Genomic DNA, 13740 nt, shown 5'->3' with positions numbered 1-13740 from the left:
TTCATGAACCAGGTGTATTTAAGGATTTCACTGATGGAAATGTCTTTCAGTCAATACCGCTGTTTCAGGATCAACCCACTGCTTTACGTTTCATTCTTTTTCAAGATGCTTTTGAAGTGGTAAATCCTTTAGGGTCAGCAAAGAAGCACAAAATTCTAGCTGTATATCTGCTGCTTGGAAACCTGCGTTCTTGGAACAGAAGTCGTACCTGTGCAGTTCAGTTAGTGCTGCTTTGCAAAGAAAGTGACGTTTTGTTCTTCAGGCAGGAGAAGGTATTTGCTACATTGATTAGTGAGATCAAAAAGCTTGAAGCTGGCTGCATGTTGGTGGACAGCGTTCCCACATATGGCACTGTGGTGGCAATTCTGGGCGACAACCTAGGCAGCCGTAGTATTGGTGGATTCATGGAAAATTTCAGCACAGTTGAATACATGTGCAGGTTTTGTTTAGTAAAACGCGAAAATATGTTTGAGAAAAACATTTCTGACACCAATGAGCTAAGAAATGAAGTGAACTACAAAGAGGCAGTGAAGAAACTCCAGGATGACTGTACCCTTCTTTCATGCAAAGGCATTAAATTTGGTGCTTTGTTTAATGGCCTAAAATACTTTCACGTTTGTGCTCCTGGGCTCCCTCCATGTTTAGCACATGACCTGTTTGAAGGTGTGGTATCTTACGATCTTGCGTTGATGCTGCAATACTTCATCACCAAGCAGCAATGGTTATCTGTTGAAGAACTGAATAAACGGATTCTTTTATTCAAGTTCAAAAGAGTAGACGCGAACGACCAGCCAGCTGAGGTTTCTAAAACATTTAAAAAGCTGAGTGGACACGCAATCCAGAACTGGAATATGCTTCGGTTTTTACCCTGCTTTCTTCATGACAAGGTGTGCAGAAATGACCCTGTATAGGAGTTAGTATTGATGCTCAGTGAACTTGCTCAGTTGGCGTGCGCTCCGGCAATAAATATGGCCATGGTAATGAGGCTGAAAGATTTAATAGGAGATTACATTGACCGAAGGACTTAGTTCTTCACTGGTACACCTCTGAAACCGAAGCACCATTACACGGTTCACTACCCCTATCTCATTACTCAGTTTGGGCCACTTATTAGGTTATGGACTATGCGTTGTCAAAGTAAGCATGGCTATTTTCTCAAGTGCATAAGAAGTGCCCAGAACTTCAAGAACATCACGCTAACACTTCAGGCGTACACGGGAAGTACCTGCCGCTTTGAAAGAGACTTAGTGATCGACTCCACATTTCTTTTTTTGCGCCAGTTTGTTCAGTATGGAAGTTCAGGAAGCCATCAACACTTGTGGACTACTAGGAAGAGAATTGTATTGCACATACCAAGCTGAATACAGGGGCATCAAGTACAGCAACGACATGGTCGTGATTCTGGCTCATGAGGAAAGCAGGCTGGTGTTTAACCGGATCATTTTCATTTTATTGCTAGACAAGTATGTTCTATTGTTCGTGTCACTTGCTCTGTTTCGGAACCTATGATGATGATATATTTCTTGCCGGGTCCAGTATCTGGGACACTGAAGTGCATTTCCGTTCAAGACCTTCATGATTACTATCCACTTGAGTGATATGATGTTGGCCATCCAAAAGTCAGTCATTGCACTGAAGCATGCAGTTTTAGATAATTTCTCAATTTTTTTTCCGCCAAGAGGACTTCATGTCATTTGTTCAGGAGTGGCTTCCAGCACTCAGCGAGGAGGACTTCACAACCATTGGTCGGAAACTGGAGGAGTTGGGAGTAAAATGTGCAGAACACTTCAGATATCTACAAGAGTCAGACTTAGACTTCTTAGCCCCTGCGAAAAGGCGCATCCTACTTGAAAAGTTTCAGACCATCAGTGCTGCTCCTTTCCCACCAGGTGTTACGGTTGACAGCCCGTTTAAAAGGATTAACCAGAGGTCTCCCCATCGGCTTGGTTGTCACGGGCAGGACGCAGTAGTTGCCGATCCCGTTGTGTGCAGGTGCGGGGAGGAGATTAAGCCCGCCTTCTACGAAACGTTCTTCCGGAGCATCTGGAACGCAGTAGTATGATCCCTTTGTGTACAGGTGCGGGGACTGGGACGCCCAAGTTGCTGATCCTTTTGTGTGCATGTGCGTGGGAGGCGAATAGGCCCGCCTTCCACGAATAACGTCTTCAGGAGCCTCGGGTTGCCGCCAGCGGAGGCAAGCCCGGGAAACGTCGCCTAGGGGAGCTGTCCACCTTCCGCGAATGACGTTCTTCGGGAACTTCGGGTTGCCACCAGCGGGGACAAGCCAGGGAAACGTCACCTAGGCGAGAGGGAGATGCTGCCGCACCCCCCCAACTGGACTTGCCTGTCACGTGACTGGAGCGAAACCCCGCCTCATTGTTAGAGGGCCCATTTAAGCGGCCCCGCCATGTATTTTTATTCATTCATTCTCTTCTTTGCAATCCTTCAACATGAAATAAACCGTGCAAGTTTCGCACTTAAAATCGTCTCGCCCTGCCTGGTCGCCATGATCTACCGGACGCCTACGGCCTGCCGGAAGCGCTACGCTACCTAGAGGTGATGCCGGTCGAGGTTGTAGTAGCAGGCGCCCCAACAACTGGCGGATCGCGGTAGGATGGAACCGGACATCAACGCGAGCCCCAACAACTGATTGGCAGCGATGGGATGCGCTACTCCGGAGGCCCCAACTTTGGATAACATCTAAGAGAACTTCTCCTCCGTCTCCTCTTGGTCCTGGTGACAACTTCGGAAGGAAGGTGTCAGGATTCATGACTGCATATGGTGAGTGCACGGCTTTTCTTCACTGAGATGTCACTAGGCTTTACGTATTTTTGGGAAAGTACAGAGCAGTGATTTTTCTTTAACCGTTGACGGAAGTTTGGAGTACGTCGAGGTTGTTATAGAGTGAAGAGTTAGCAGCACTAAGGGCAGCCATGAACCTGAAGGCACTAAAGAAGCCGGAATTGTTAAACTTGGCCAGAGAGTTGGGCCTCCAAATTGCCGAATCGAAGAGAAAGCCGGAGATCATTGAGGCGATCGAAGCAGTCGGGGCAGACGACGATGAACTTGAGGAATGTTTAGAAAGCATTGAGCATAAGGAGGAAGAACGCAAGCGCCTAGAGGCTAAAGAAGAGCACGAGAGGGAACAGGAACGAAAACGGGAAGAGCACAGAATTCGGATACAAGAAATTCGACAGAAAATCCAGTTTCTTAGAGGGCAACAGGTACGATCTAGGCTGGGCGTATTCAAAGTAGGCGAAAACAAAAAAAGTTTCCTTGCCCTTTTCGAGAAGGTATGCGCGGAGGTGCAGCTTGACCGTGAAAATTGGTCCCTCGAACTGTACAACGTGTTTCCCGTTAACGTGTCCTGCATCTTGTCTCGCCTTTCTGATGACGAGTACCGGAATTACGATACAGCTAAGAGAGCTTTATTCCGGCAGCACGGCATTCCGGTTGAGAGCGATCGGAAAGATAAAGGGGACGAACAAAGAGTTCCTACTCTTGAGGTAACTGAGCGACAACCCACGGTTATGGTCGCGTCAGGGAATGGAGAGCACGCGGAGTGCGACGTGGCAGAACCCTCAGAGGTAAAGCACGTAAAGAGCGAGGCCGTCGCCTGTCTACAAACAGGGGCGATTCCGGAAAGCGTTCCTTGCGAGGACGAGGCTGGTTCCAGTTGCCATGAGAAGATTAACGAGGCACTGGAGACCTGCCTCGTGCACCTGCATATGGGCGAAAGGCCGGAGTCGTCAAAGGTAGACATAGATAGTGGGGCGGCCGAGCAAAGTACGGAAGCGGTGATTCGAGATCCCACCGGTACAGTTGGGGAGGGCCTGGCTAAGGAAATAGTTTTCAATGATAGCGCAGGTAAATTGGCCCGACAGTACAGGGAACCGGATATTGCTCTGGACTCAAACTTCGGAGAGAGCGCATTTGAGGCGTCCACCGAAACTGAGTCAGCGGCCATCCCGGAGAGCGCTCCTTGCGGGGACGAGGCTTGTTCCAGCAACCCCAATGGGGTCAATATGGAGCTGGATACGGACCCCGTGCCTCGTCACTTGAGCGGCTCTCGGGTACGGCCGAATGCAAAGCGCGAAGATGTCGCAGAACCAGAGCCAGTAGTAATTCCAAAGAGCGTTTCTTGCGGAGACGTTCCGGAATCGTCAAATGTAGAGCAGAATGCCATGACGGCCGAGCAGAAAGGGAACCCAACACTCGGGGGTTTCAGGTGCATAACAGATGACCGCATGGCAAGGAAAAACGTTTTCAGACAACGCCGCCAGAAAAAGAGAGCCAAGTATTCGGCGCATCGAAAACTTGAAAAAGTCGCCACACCGCAGCCCGTAAGACAATGCACCAGGCCATCGCGCCGAACGGGAAAGGGCTTTTTGGGGCGGCTTAGGAAACGGAAGCGTCACCAGAGGCTAATTGCGACAGCAAAGGGCGCGTTTCCGCGAGTAAAGGCGCGGCTGAAATGTTCAGGTTTCAAACTGGTTGAGTATGCGCGTATGACCCCAGCCAGTCTAACAGGCACCGAGGAGGAATGCGTCGCGAAAGCGAGAACAAAGGGAGAAGGGCTATTCTTCCCGCGTTTATGGCCTCCCTTTCGGGGACGAGAGGGCAAGCTGCGAGGACACAGAGTGGCAGGTGTCAGCAGAGGGCAGTGTAGGTCTGGCGCCCTTTGTCGTCCTCGGCGAAGCGCGAGGGCTTTCGGACTGCGACCCCATCGAGGGCGCATTAGGAACTAATCAATTTGTCACGCCGATGAGTAACTTGTTTGTACGAACACGTGACGCATTTTTTTCTTCTTTTATTAGTTTAAGAAGTCTTGCTTTTAAAGTTACAAGTTAAGTGTTAGGCTCCGATTTCCTGTGTCGGACGAGCCAGCTAACACGAAGGAAAGCGTGAATCAGGTTGCAAAGGTGGTGGCTCTTGACCGCGCTGATTTTGTAGTTAAGCATTGAGATTTGGGGTTTGCAAAGGCAGACCTTAGTTTTGTAATTTAATGCTTAAAGTGTAGGGCGTGTATTAGTTACCACTGTAGAAAGTAGCGCTCATTGTAGCGCGTTTGTGGAAACATTTTTTAGTCTTTTCGCACGTAGATAGAGTGTAGCTTTTGCTTTTTAGGTTTTAAATACCACTCTATGAATTAGTTTAAGAGTTGAAACGGTCACCAAGCCAAGTAAATTTCGCCTTATAGGCGCTGGTACTGGCTGGTAGCAATGACCGAAAGAGCAACTTTGTCCCTTTGACCTTTTTCGATCGCTGTCACGGGTTCCGTGGTTCGAAAGTGCGCCTGTGTTTTCTTGTCCAGTGAAGACTTGTGAATCACGTGCCACGAAGGCGAATTCACAGTTTGTAAAGGCGGAGTTAGAGGACGCGGAACACGTTACCGGGAGATGGTCCCGATTCTTTCTATTCATACCGGGTGACATGATTGACAGCGGTCGTAGAGAGTCATTTCGAGAGAGAGGAACAAAGGTGGCTTAGAGCAGCCTGTGTGTGAGGTGGTCGAAAGCTAGCGGCATGCGAAGATGCCGATGGCATATGAAAGAGAACTTGTGCAGTGCTAAAGTGGGCTACTCATAAGCTTAGCCGCTAGTTGGCTGGTACGCATTTTAACTAACTGCCATTGTGACAGCTGCGAAGTCTATCTTAGGTGGTCGCTTACTGCGACGGTGTCGCTCAGTCAAGCATAATTTTCAGTTCCCCCCTCAACAGGGTAGAGGAATGAACACGCGAATGTCATCAGCTGAGGCTTTTGAGTTTATTGGCAGAGCTTGGCTTCGATATTCGCTATAAGAAGGGCAAACTTAAAGGCAATGCCGAAGGTCTGAGTCGTTGCCCCTAGAGTAGCGAAAACCTCATGATCACTCTGGTTTCAGCGTGATTTCGACGTTAGTATCTTTTTTTCTTGTACGTTTTTTTCCCGCGTAGTTGTAGTTGATCGTTAGCGGATTTAGTAATCACGTCATAACGCTTTCGGGAAATGGCTGTTTTTAGTGTTCAAGGGGGAGGACGCTCGAAAGGAATGGGAAAGCAGTAGCAGTTTTCTTTTTTTGTAAAGCCTGGTGTGTCTTGGGGGAGAGTGGCCTTGTGCTCGTTTGTTTGTGGTTGTGGGTCCGGCACTGTTCTGGAGTGATTGCGAGCCCAAACAGGAGACGAAAAGTTGCGAGACCTGTGTGCAAGCCCTGTTTCACCGGTCCGGACCAGAGAGAGAAGGCCTACAAGAGCGCCCCGAGAACTGATGAACGACTCCAGGGAATCTGCAAGCTACGAACCAAGGGTTCGTCACTACGGAGAGAAATTCTGCTGCTGAAACGCCGATCCCTCGCCCAGTGGCTGCTGGCCCCTACGCGTCGGGATCTTCTTCCCCCGCCGGAGATGCTGTTACGGTTGACAGCCCGTTTAAAAGGATTAACCAGAGGTCTCCCCATCGGCTTGGTTGTCGCGGGCAGGACGCAATAGTTGCTGATCCCGTTGTGTGCAGGTGCGGGGAGGAGATTAAGCCCGCCTTCTACGAAACGTTCTTCCGGAGCATCTGGAACACAGTAGTCTGATCCCTTTGTGTACAGGTGCGGGGACTGGGACGCCCGAGTTGCTGATCCTTTTGTGTGCATGTGCGTGGGAGGCGAATAGGCCCGCCTTCCACGAATAACGTCTTCAGGAGCCTCGGGTTGCCGCCAGCGGAGGCAAGCCCGGGAAACGTCGCCTAGGGGAGCTGTCCACCTTCCGCGAATGACGTTCTTCGGGAACTTCGGGTTGCCACCAGCGGGGACAAGCCAGGGAAACGTCACCTAGGCGAGAGGGAGATGCTGCCGCACCCCCCCAACTGGACTTGCCTGTCACGTGACTGGAGCGAAACCCCGCCTCATTGTTAGAGGGCCCATTTAAGCGGCCCCGCCATGTATTTTTATTCATTCATTCTCTTCTTTGCAATCCTTCAACATGAAATAAACCGTGCAAGTTTCGCACTTAAAATCGCCTCGCCCTGCCTGGTCGCCATGATCTACCGGACGCCTACGGCCTACCGGCAGCGCTACGCTACCTAGAGGTGATGCCGGTCGAGGTTGTAGTAGCAGGCGCCCCAAGCAACTGGCGGATCGCGGTACGATGGAACCGGACATCAAAGCGTCTCCCAACACAGGGCAGAGTGGCAGTTGTGCTAAGGTGACTTCAAATGCCAACTCACAGCTAGATGAATGGGCTGAGAAATTTTGCATCCCTTGGGAAATGTTTCCGTCAAGTTTACTTCAAGCATGCAAAGCACAAGAAAGGCCTACAAAAGCTGATCTGAACCAGATGGTGAGAATGCTGAGTTGTCTCATCCTCAGGCGCGGATCCAGGGGGGATGTCCGGATGTCCTGACCCCCCCCTCAGATTTCTGCATCGCCCCCCCCCCCCCCCCCCTGCTGACACGGGGACGGCCCTGTCGCAAAAAAATATGGCCACCAGCATTTTTCAAAAGTATTTTTCGCGAATACCAGTGGTAGCAGCCATGAAGAAGTAAAGCTAGCTCGCTCACAAGCTTAGTTATATTCCGTAGGGGTGTGGTGTCGCGAAGTTGCCGTAGTTATTGTTTCTCATGAACACCTTGGACCTCCTGGCGCCGGCCGTGCCTTACTCGTCCCGTCGGTGGCGTCGAATGAACGAGGGGACGTCCCTTTTGCCAAGCACGCCGATGTCCGCGCGAGCGCCTTCGCGCCTGATCAACTTAGTTCCCCATTGGGGTGTCATCGGTTGCCTCATTTGCTGTCATCGGTTCCGCGACCAACCTGCTTAATGAAAGAGATCTCTCGCTGAAGTGTTCATATATATATATATATATATAACAACTAACAGCCTAACTAAGAACTACGCATAGACAACTTTTTTTTTTAACTGTAGCACTCATTGTGATCACAGTTACACGTTGACAATATCCAGTACGAGCACAGTACCGTTCGTACGCTACAAGTTTTTCATTGTAACTTCGCAGTTTTATTGTCGTACATTAAGCATAGGAGGCTCAAGCCCACCGGATCCGTTTATCTGAGTGGGCGTTCTCGCGGAGCGGGGCGAAGCCTCGAGCATGGGCTGCGAAATGGGGGAGCGTGACGTCAGCGGCCAACGCCAGCGCGCGGGCCTAGGATGGCGTCGCGTGGTTAGAGAAATGGGAGCAGATGCGCGCCTTGTGTAAAAGGATGACGTCGCGTGGGAAACAAAACATGAAGACGCTGGCTCGCGCTCACGGCTACTACGCTACATCGTTCTTCTTGTAGGTGGCGTCGTGAGTCTTCACACGCGGTGATTCGCATATCGTAAACAACTAGCGTAGTGGTTGCCGCGTTGAAACGAAGGTGTCTCAGCCGAACACAAAGAATCTTCTTAAGGAAATCAAGGTGTCCCAACAGAACTCCAAAGCCGGACCCGTGCTTACGCATTTATAACGAACCTGCGACAGACCATCCCAAATTTTATTTTAAGAAACAATACAGGCTGATATACCGGGTGTTCAAAATTAAGCTTTATGGTTTTCTTAAAATTAGGCACTGGGAGGCACGTGAAGACCACCTGCGCAAATAAGTTGTGTGGCCAGGGGGACACAAAGTGAGATAATTATCGCTGTCAGCACCCGAATTAACTAAAATTGAATAATTAACTTTTTATTGACTGCAGTAAGTGTGTATGTTTGTATTCAAAAGTTAGAGGCAGTCGTGTTTCTGCACAGTTTCACTTGGAAGAATTCGTCTAGCATGTCTATGCTCCGATATATCCAACTCCAAATTTTAATTGTCGTTCGCATGATTACGCATGCAAGAGAGTGAGGATCAGCGCAAAGCTCCTCCCTGATGTGACGCGGCTGTTGGGTGCAGCGTTTAGTCTGACAACGCGGCGGAGGCATTGGCAAAGATAATAACTGCCCCCCTTCCCCTCACGGCTGGCGAAAAAAAAAAATCGAAGAACCCGTAACCGCTGTCGTAACGCGCGACCGCGCAGCCTGTAAAGATGGCGGCAGCTGCCATGCCGAGATAATGGCGCGAGCGGAGAAGCCGGAGGCCAGTGCGCGTGCGTAATGGTGACTAGACGACCGGGCATGGTCCTTGTTTGGGCTACGCAAATAAAGTGACTGCTGATTTACAAGTATTGTAAGCTTTATTGAAATCAAAAGCAACAACTGCACCATCAACAGCAGAAACCTTTTTAGCTATGCTAACGAATATTTCATACTGCCGCTTTAACTTTGGTGTTGTCATGCACAAATCTCATGACAACACTTCACCCATCAAGATGTCAATGCCCTAAAAATGTCCAAAATGCCTCCCTTCCACAGCAACGCAAAGCATAAACCGCTCTCGCGTCGAGTCGATAACTCTGCGCAGTGCAATTGAAATTTGGAGTCGGATATCTCGGAGCACGAACACGCTAGAATAATTCTTCCGACTGATACTGTGTAGAAACACGACAGCCTCTAGGTTTTCAATACTGTGAGCGCATTTTGCGCATATCGTCGTCGTCATCTGTACAAACGACTCATCATCTTGTGTGAGCGCTATTTGTGCATATCGTCGTCGTCATCTGTACATACGACACATCATCATCTTTTGTCTCGTGCGGTGCTTCGTCTCTGACTCGGGCGACTGCTCGGAAATAAAGGCATCGCATCGGTCAACGTCTCACAAGTGGTGGAGGTGCTGGGTAGGTGAAGGAGAGCGACCAGAGGAGGTTGTGTACGGTCCGGGAACGGAGGAATCTGGTCCAGGTGTCCTGTCTCGCTCAAAGTTGGCGTAGCCGCGCCTGTCACCTGGGTGACGCCCGGGAACGTAGTAATCCAACCTAGGTGCGCTGTCTCGCTCAAAGGTAGCATAGCCCCGTCGTTCATCCTGCTGACGCCGACGGCAGTAGCGAGAAATGTGGCCGCGAATACCGCAGTAGAAACAAACCGGGCGCGACGACCGCCACGGAGAGTAGTACGGCTGCGCCGGTATGTGTCGTCAGTGTTTCGCCTGCCACATCTTCCGCGTATTGTACGCCCGCAGAAGGCCACACTGGTGCTATTAAGGCCACCTTGAGTGCAGATCTCAATCCGGCCCAGACCAATGCACTCCTCACCATTTTAATGAAGCATGAAGCTTGTTTTGACGTTTCTTCGCGAGGCCTGGGTCAGACCACTGTAACTACTCATCGAATTGAAACAGACGGCTCTCGCATCATTCGCCGTCGCCCGTACCGTGTGTCACCTTCGGAGCGAAAAGTTATAGAAGAACAAGTGAACGACATGCTGACACGCAACATTATAAGGCCTTCAGCAAGCCCTTGGTCTTCTCCTGTTGTGCTTGTTAAAAAAAAGGATGGTTCTGTGCGCTTTTGCATCGATTATAGGGCGCTCAACAAAATTACCCGTAAGGATGTTTATCCAATGCCTCGTATTGACGATGCTTTGGATACCTTACAAGGTGCCGAGTATTTCTCGAGCCTCGACTTGCGCTCCGAATATTGGCAGATTCCCATGCATGAGCCAGATAAAGAAAAGACTGCGTTTGCTACACCTGATGGCCTTTTTGAATTTAACGTGATGCCTTTTGGATTGTGCAATGCACCAGCTACGTTTGAACGTATGATAGATACAGTACTCCGTGGCTTAAAATGGAAGACCTGCCTTTGTTACTTGGACGACATTGTCATCTTTTCGTCGAGTTTCTCCCAGCACCTACAACGTCTAGACCAAGTTCTCGCGTGTCTAGCAAAAGCTGGTCTCCAACTCAATACTAAAAAGTGTCGCTTTGCAAGCCGAAGCATTAAAGTATTGGGCCACGTCGTCAGTAAGCATGGCATCCAGCCTGATCCCGATAAAATCGCTGCAGTACTGCAATTTCCGCCACCAACCGCTCTTAAAGAACTCCGCAGCTTTCTAGGACTGGCGTCCTACTTCCGCCGCTTTGTCCGTGACTTCGCCACCATCGCCGCTCCTCTACACAAACTTCTGACTTCGAGCGCGTCCTTTGTGTGGTCGAACGACTGTGAAGCCGCCTTCCAGACCCTCAAACGAGTTCTCACGTCAGGGCCCGTGCTCCGTCATTTCGATGCAACGGCCCCGACTATTCTACACACTGATGCCAGTGGGCATGGAATTGGCGCTGTCCTGCTGCAGCGGAATCAGAAGTCCGAAGAGCAAGTCGTGGCTTATGCAAGTCGTGCTCTTTCTCCTGCTGAGCGCAACTACACGATTACAGAACAGGAATGCCTCGCCATCGTGTGGTCAATACAAAAATTTCGTCCCTATCTCTACGGCCGCCATTTCACAGTTGTGACCGACCATCATGCTCTCTGTTGGTTGTCGTCCCTGAAAAACTTGTCTGGACGCCTCGGCCGTTGGGTACTGCGCTTACAGGAATATGACTTCACTGTCACGTATAAGTCCGGCAAACAACATCAAGATGCCGACGCTTTGTCGCGCTGCCCGCTGTCCCCAAACGCCCATGCTTCACCTTCGGTATGCACGTCACCATCTAGCCACACGTCTCAGCGCACGCCCAGTAGCCCGGGACAGTCAGTTGCCTCAGTTGACTTTCTCCCGTCTACTGACCTCGTCTCACTCCAACGTACTGACCCATACTGCCGTACGCTGATCGACCGACTTACTGGCTTGGCACGACCCCCCAACAGTCGCTTAAGACGACAACTTTCGCGTTTTAAGCTTCAAGGTGGAGCGTTATTTCGATCAATCTACCATCCTTCCGGTAACCGGTGGGTGCCAGTAATACCTCGCTCACTTCGACTCCAAGTATTGGAAGCATTTCGCGACGACGCGACGGCTGGCCACTTGGGCTTTCATAAGACCTACGACCGCATCAAAACGCGTTGTTTCTGGCCGGGCCTTTCCACCTCAGTCGACAAATACGTTGGCTCCTGCGCATCATGCCAACACAGAAAACGCTCGACATCCCTTCCAGCCGGTCCTCTGCAGCCTCTACCATGCCCGTACACCCCCTTCGAAATTGTGGGCATAGACTTGTATAGACCCCTCCCACTCACGCCCGCTGGTCACCGCTGGATCGTTACCGCAGTGGATCATCTAACGCGCTACGCTGAGACAGCGGCTCTTCGCTCTGGTACTGCCTCCGAAGTCGCCGAGTTTTTCGTGCACGGAATCGTTTTGCGCCACGGCGCACCTCGTGTCCTCCTGAGTGACCGTGGCAAGACGTTCCTATCGCATGTCCTCCGTGAAGTCCTTCAGGCCTCGGACACCATCCATAAGACCACATCATCGTACCATCCGCAAACAAATGGTCTTACGGAGCGTTTTCATCGAACTTTGTCTGACATGATGTCAATGTATGTTCGACCCGATCACACCAACTGGAACACCATCCCACCTTTTGTGACGTTTGCGTATAATACTGCCGTCCAACGTACAACCAATTACAGTCCCTTCTTCCTGGTGTACGGTCGTGCGCCGTCTTTCGTCTTGGACACTACACTCCTTTCAGCACCTGCTGCTCCATCCGCGTCTCTTCCTGAGGAATTTGCCGCTCGCCTCTCCCGGTGCCGTGAACTTGCCAGCGCCAACACCGCTATACCATTCAGGACAAAAGGAAAATTCGCTATGATGCGACGCGTCGCGTTGCTTCGTTCCGCCCAGGCGACGAAGTTCTTTTGTGGAGACCTGTTCGCGCACCGGGGCTCTGTGAAAAATTTCTCCACAGATATCTCGGCCCCTACACCGTTTTGCAACGAACTTCGGCCGTTAACTACAGCGTCACTCCTGTCAGCTCAGCTACTGACCGCCGCCGCCGCACTACGGAAATCGTTCACGTATCTCGCCTGAAACCCTATATTCGCCGTACCTACCCTTTCTAGTTTGCGGTCTTGCTGACCGCTTTCCTGAAGGGGGGAAGTTAGTGTGAGCGCATTTTGCGCATATCGTCGTCGTCATCTCCACAAACGACTCATCATCTTGTGTGAGCGCTATTTGTGCAAATCGTCGTCGTCATCTGTACATACGACTCATCATCATCTTTTGTCTCGTGCGGTGCTTCGTCTCTGACTCGGGCGACTGCTCGGAAATAAAGGCATCGCATTGGTCAACGTCTCACAATACAAACATACCCACTTACTGCAGTCGACAAAAATAATTGTTCAATTTTAGTTAATTGGGCTGCTCACAGCGATAATTATCATCTCACTTTGTGCCCCCCTGGCCACATAACTTATTTGCACAGGTGATCTTCGCGTGCCTCCCAGTGCCTAATTTTAAGAAAACCATAAAGCTTAGTTTTGAACAACCTGCATGATCAGGCACAGCCGCCAAGCACATGGCTGTATTGGGTAACGTCCTTTTCCTATAAGCACGGAGAAACCGTACCTGGCTTCGCTACAGGTCTTCTTCCTCTTTCTGGGGTTTTACGTGCCAAAACCAGTTCTGATTATGAGACACGCCGTAGTGGAGGGCCCCGGATTAATTTTGACCACCTGGGGTTCTTTAACGCGCACTACAACGCAAGCACACGGGCGTTTTTGCATTTCGCCTACATAGAAATGCGGCCGCCGCGGCCAGGATGCGATCGCGCGATCTCGTGCTCAGCAGCGCAATGCCTGAACTGACTGAGCCACCACGGCGGGCTAGATGGCGCGAGGTAACACTCGTTTTCATGATGACAGTGGCGGCCGGGGAATAAAAACAGCGCGAACTTCTTGGCAATAAATACAAAAAAAGAAGGAAAAAAAAGTGATTTGCCCTCTCAAGCCTTGTAGGCTACA

Source organism: Dermacentor silvarum, chromosome 6 (genome assembly GCF_013339745.2).
Source record: "Dermacentor silvarum isolate Dsil-2018 chromosome 6, BIME_Dsil_1.4, whole genome shotgun sequence".
Lineage (NCBI taxonomy): Eukaryota > Metazoa > Arthropoda > Arachnida > Ixodida > Ixodidae > Dermacentor > Dermacentor silvarum.
This window is presented reverse-complemented; position numbering follows the sequence as displayed.